This window comes from Nelumbo lutea, chromosome 8 (assembly GCF_056320005.1).
Source record: "Nelumbo lutea isolate HS-2025 chromosome 8, American lotus-T2T, whole genome shotgun sequence".
Lineage (NCBI taxonomy): Eukaryota > Viridiplantae > Streptophyta > Magnoliopsida > Proteales > Nelumbonaceae > Nelumbo > Nelumbo lutea.
In genome coordinates, this window is record NC_142691.1 from 38,076,789 (window position 1) to 38,083,150 (window position 6,362).

General features: G+C 37.4%; 1 non-coding gene across 1 annotated transcript; it reads left to right on the forward strand.

Moving 5' to 3' along the window:
* Positions 1-212: 212 nt before the first annotated feature.
* LOC148843856 (small nucleolar RNA R71) lies at positions 213-319 on the forward strand. Its single transcript, XR_016103902.1, has one exon. It is a non-coding gene; the product is annotated as a small nucleolar RNA R71 (small nucleolar RNA).
* Positions 320-6,362: the final 6,043 nt, after the last annotated feature.

Genomic DNA, 6,362 nt, shown 5'->3' on the forward strand with positions numbered 1-6,362 from the left:
TATAATTGTCAACATTATGCAAGCCTTGCTGCTTCCTAGTTTGAGTTCTTTCCGAATGCCATTGATAGTTGTTGGCTGCCATTTCCTCAATAAGTGCATGGGCAACCTTAGGAGTTTTATTATTTATGGATCCTCCGGCTGCAGCATCTAATATGGTCTTATTTGAGTCAGTAAGACCATTATAGAAAGTCTGCACTTGCAGCCAAATGGGGAGGCCATGGTGAGGAACTCTCCTTAACAACTCCTTGTATCGTTCCCATGACTCATATAAAGATTCCCCCTCTTGCTGGAAAAAAGTAGTGATGTCATTCCTCATTTTAGCAGTTTTAGAAGGGGGAAAATATTTAGAGAGAAAACGGCTGGCCATTTCATCCCACGTAGCTATTGATCCTGTCGGTAATGAATTCAGCCATGCTTTGGCTTTATCCTTCAAAGAAAATGGGAATAACCTCAACCTAATGGCATCATCACTTACCCCATTGTGTTTGAAGGTGTCACAAATTTCTAAAAAGTTAGAAATGTGTGCATTGGGATCTTCGTGGGCCAATCCACAGAATTGCACCGTGTTTTGAATCATTTGTATGATGGCAGGTTTGATCTCAAAGTTGTTAGCAGCAATATTGGGCCTGATAATGCTGGAGGCAGCTCCAGTGAGAGTGGGTTTGGCATAGTCCATCATAGTCCTCTGCTCAGCCATTTCTTGAGCTTCTTGAGCTTCTTGTGCTTCTTGTCTGACTTGCCTAGCAGCTCTTAAACGGACACGGAGAGTCCGTTCAATCTCCGGGTCGTAAAGGATCTCTTCCAGTTCAGGTCTGCTTGTCATAAACTGTTAAGGTCAAAGCAATAAAAAGGCCAATATTTACAAAAGAAAATAAATAACTAATCCTATCACACTGAAAATGTAAAGTGAATTATTGGAATACAAAAACCTACATCCTATCATGAATAAATGAAGCCGATTATACTAAAAGCAGATTTAAACCAATCATCTTATTCAAGATTCCTTTATCTACATCCATCGATTGCAACATCTGAATTCAGACCCAATTTAGTTGAGTTCAGATCTACAAGTCTTTGGTATTGTTAGTCCAGAGAAATTAACAAATAATAATTCAGATCTGAGCTATATATCTCATACACACTCATTGGTATACACTGCAATATACATCTACCAAATCTGTGATGCGTTAGGGCTGATATCAGAGTTAGGCTTGGTTTAAGGATTTTAAGCTCTACATTTCAAGCCCAAACCTGTATAGCTTATGCATATCAAACACTTGCTAAGACCTGAAAAATCAGATCTGCAATGTTTGGTATTGTTAACTGCTGCAAGAGATCTAATCCAAACATCAATTCAGATTGGGTGCAAGAGATTTAAAAGATAACAAAACATCAAGTTCAAAGAAATTTCAGATCATGTACTCATACTGCCTCAAATTCTCATGTAATTCAGATCTGATTTTACCATTCATGGCTTATATTTCATCAATGAGGCAAGTCTGATGCATCAAATGGTGTTGTTACTACCCGAATTCACATCAGAATAGAGTGGGTTCAGGTTTGAGTTCATCTGAACTCAAACCTGAACCCACATGCCTTCAGATCTGCAACTAGCTGAGTTCAAATCTGAGCTCAAATCTGAGGTTCAGATCTGAAGGCTTACATATCATTCTTTCAAATATTTTTCATTCCTTGCTACCCTTTGATCCCTGAAGCTAATCTGATATCTCACATTGTGAATGGGGTGCCAAATTCTCATCAGAATTGAGTAGGTTCAGGTCTGAGTTCAGATGAACTCAGATCTGAACCTAGCAGATTTGCAACCAACTGAACTCAGATCTGACCCCAAGTTTGAGTTCACATCAAATTTCTTTCATTCTTTGCTACATTTTCAGCCATGAGACAAGTCTGATGTATCAAAATATCAGTCATAATTGAGTAGGTTCAGGTTTGAGTTCAGAACTCAGACCTGAACCTAGCAGAATGCAGACCTGCAATTAGCTGAACTCAGATCTGAATCTAGCAGATTTGAGTTTCAGATCTGAAAGTTAGATTTGAAGTTCAGATCTGAAAGTCAGATTTGAAGTTCAGATCTGAAAGCTCTCATGCTATTCTTTTCCTCAAAATAAACACACTTTTTCTCAACCAAATCAGCTCAAAAAAAAAAAAAATAAATCATAGTACAAGTTATCTAACATTGCAAAGTCTGCCCTCTATCCTGCTCTGTTCACAGTCCCAGTTCAGATCTGGGTGATTTCAGATCTGAATTTCTTTACCCAATGCTATCCAATTGTTTTATAGAGATAGCAGATTTGTTCTAGGGTGTATTGGGGTGAAGATAACCCCCAATTACCCTTTGAATTTATATTAGTTCAGGTCTGAATTCAAGGGAACTAAGATCTGAACTATTGCAAATTTGCTACAGCAGAACTCAGATCTGAACTCAGATCTGAGTTCTGATCCGAATCCTTGGTTTCCATTCTTTCGGTTATATGGTTCTCTCTCTCTCTCTCTTTTTTTTCACTATTTAAATATATTTTTTTTCTTTTTGTAATGAAAGAAAAGAATAATAAAGGGCTGAGAACAGATTTTTTTTTCTGAGTATTGCAGTTCTGCAATGGCAGATCTGAGTGCCGAATGCAACTCAGATCTGCAACACTCATGTTTTCAATTTTTTTTTTCTTTTAGAAGACAATAACTTCAAGATAGAAAGGAAAACAGGTCTCCCTTTATTAAAATTAAACTGAAATAGGGAAGAGAAAGTAATCTACTAAAACACAATTACAGTAGTACAGCAGTTGCAGTCCAAGCTGAAATGAAAAAGTTAGCAAATTAAACCAACTATGAATGCAATGCTGAATGAGATCAGATTAAGAATGCTCAATGTTTCCTAATATTGTTTCCCTAAATCCCCGGCAACGGCGCCAAAAACATGATGTGTGGCTCATTGTGACACTAGCAAGTGCACTAGCCGTTCAAGTAATAAAGTAGTGAGTGAAGTATCGTTCCCATGAGGATTTAGAAAATAATTACCAATACTAAATTGAGCACTTCTTATCTGATCAACAAATAAATCAAAACTTTAATGAAAGCTAAAAAAATCCTAAATTAAAATCTATCTAAATCATTGGCCCAATTGCCTTCAAATCAGGTTAGAAGAGTAAGCAGTAAATGTCAATCTCAGAATTCAGCAATCTATCAATTTGGATCATTCGAATAAATCATGATTGAGCCTTGGTTTGGTGAAACCCCAAGGTCATGAACAGCCTCTCTCAAGCGCATGTTCATCCTATGCATGAGTGACGGTTCTTCTATTTCTAGCAAGAATCTAATCCCCATGCATGCATTTCTTCAAACACTTCTAAGGCATCAATTCAAATCTGAATTGTGCAAGTTATCTCTAACCTTGCACTCAATTCAGTTCTTGAATAGTAGATCTAAATTCCTAGAGTCTCTCTCAAGCACTCTAGGAATTCCAAGCTGTAGATTAATTCGACCAATCTGAAAATTGCAGATCTGAATTCTCTTTCAAGCAATTCAGATCTTGCAATATCGGATCTGAGAATTCAGATCTGAGTTTTGAAGGTTAGTTGGTCGAATTAATCTACAATAACACCCTTATTCAAGAAACTTCAAGTACAATTCATGACCATTTGAATGAATAAAAAAGAATTAGATTGCTGAACTGAAATTTTACAAGCTGAAATACATCAAGGAAGAATGGAAAAAAGGAGAAAGAAGAAAGAAAATATAACAAAGAAACTAAATTCGAATCAAAAGAGAATGAACTACAATTGATTTATTACAAAAGATCTTTGAATCACAAACCCTCAATTCAAACTCACCTTCTCTTCTACTTTGCTTGTCTTGAACTTCCTTCAGCCCTTCTTCTTCTTCTTCCTTGCGCCTAGCCTTCTTCTCTTCTCTTCTCTCAAGGTGGCCGAACCTCTAAGAGTGGGAGAGCCTTCCTCTCAAGCAATTGAACACCTCTCCCCCCTCCTAGAGGCCTCCTTATATAGTTTTTCAAGGGGGCTCTTGCCCCTTCTTGAAGCCTCTAGAATGGGGTGTATTACACCCCTTTCTTGAACTTTCTAGAGCTCTCTTGAAAGCCTCCTAAGGGCTACTATTTGGGCTGCACTTAGGCTCTCTCTTAGCACATGATAGCTATACATTGAGCTGCTCTTTTGGGCTGAGAATGGGCCTTTCTTGCTGGGCCGAATTCTACTCATAGCTAGGCTTTCTTTTCTTGGGTTTTCTCAAGAAATTCACTTGCTCTTCTTGGGCCGAAGTGCTCTCTCTTGCTTCCACGACCGGGCTGGATTAAAATTGGTCTTTTTGAACCTTCTTTTCTTGCCTTTTTCTTTCATTTTCTTGGATTAATTATCCCTGAACTTATTCTTAGCATTAAGCTAAATTAAGGCAAAAATTAATAAAACCGGCATAAAAATCCATGCTAAAGTCCTAAAAAATTATAGATAAATTGTAAGTTCATCAATGGGCCAAGTGCTTATGGCCCATGGTCGCAACACATCAAACATCTAAACATCACATGTAAAGGAGGAATTGATCCAATCAATTACCTGCTGTAAAGCCCATCAAATAGCCCTTTTAAAAAAAAACCAAAGCATTAACAATTAATGTCTACTAGGTGTATGGGCTGAATTGCAGTTAGCAGTTCGGCCCATACAACTTTTCTCACAATAATGGGCTTTTGCAGTTTTAACCCTTTAAAACTGGGCTTTATAGGTGGGCCAAATTAATCCCTGTAGTTGAACATCAGATTTGGTACAACAAGTGTGAGAAATATGGATAGAAAAATAGCCCCTTTCGAACCCCAGATTTGGTCCTAACAGTTTTGGTCCAATCTAGTCCGAAATGGTCCAAAACTGATTTTCAATTCAAGAATTAATTCATGAAAGATCTGAAATTAATAATCTTGATTTTTAACAAATAAAAATCAACTATGGACTGTTCACACCACCTGCAAAACAGAGGTTAATCACTAATGTTACAGTTTCATAAACTGTAAATCGCAGGAAGCGATTTCTCTATCTGCAAATCTCCAGCGCCGCCATCTTCTTCCTTCTTCTTTAATCAAAAAAATAAATAACGGAAATCCTAATTCTATTAATTAATTACATCCTTGATCAAATCCTATACATTCAGTCTAGAAAAATAAAAAAATTATTTACAGATCGAATTGAATAAAATAAATGAAAAAAGGTGTGCAGACCATCTGCGCCAAAACTGCACTTAGATCTCCAGATTCGATTAGTCTATTAAATCAAAAATAAATAAAGAACAATTCTAAATAAATTTTGGATTTAACAAAAATTAATTTTAGGTCAATCGCCCTTAACAAGAAACAATTTCTTGAAAAAAAAAAGAAAGCACTCTGTGCAAATCTTGGCAGAACATCTTCTGTCCGTCTGCGCAGGTTCAGATCTGATTTTCTTTTGGTTCAAGATTTGAACCTGGGGCTCGATACCACTGAAAGAATGGTAGGATCCATCTAATGGATGCCATGAAGTGTGCGGAATGGGTGGGCGAATTTCAAAAATTTTCCTACCTTCTTCCAACTAGGAATCATATTCCCTAAATATAGAATACAATATTCAGGGATTCTACTTGAACAATAATCAAACTAGATCTGAACCAAAATGAAACAGGAAGAATTATACCTGATCTGGAGAAACAATATCTCCCAAAGTTGGTGTTCACGCCCAAAGAAGAAACCAAGATCCGCTCCTGCTGAAGATGACACAGCTGTGGATGGAACAAAACCAGTAGGGTGCATCCTACACACAGAATCCTTCACAAGAATTGTCTAGAAACTTTGAACACCAAATCTTTTTAGTCTTTCTTGTAAGACTGTTGTCAAGAACTGACTTCTCGACTTCCTATTGCTGCAAAGATCCAATCTTGCAACAGGGAATTGTGGCTGCTGGAGGAGAAATCTAGGGACGAAGAGGGCTGTACTGTGTCTCTTCTCTCTGGAATCTATTTGAGATCAAATCTCAATTCGCAAGAGGTATTTCTTGCATACCAACCCTAGTTTGAAATCTGATATTTCTGTTAGGGTTTTCTCCTCTTTCTTCTTGATTAAGAAACGTCCTAATTTGGGAGTTATCCCAATCCAAATCAGTATTTAGATAGGGGATAATCTTAATCCTATCTGCAGATTAAGTTAGCTGACTCCTAATCTTATCAGGAGGTTACCAGGTTCCACAATCTTTGGGCGTCCATACAATGGATCTCTCATCCCCTTCAGTGGTATTAGAGCCATGGTTCAAATCTTGAACCAATTTGTTTCAGATCTGAACCTGAGCAAATGGGTAGAAGGTGTTCTACCCGACTTGCGC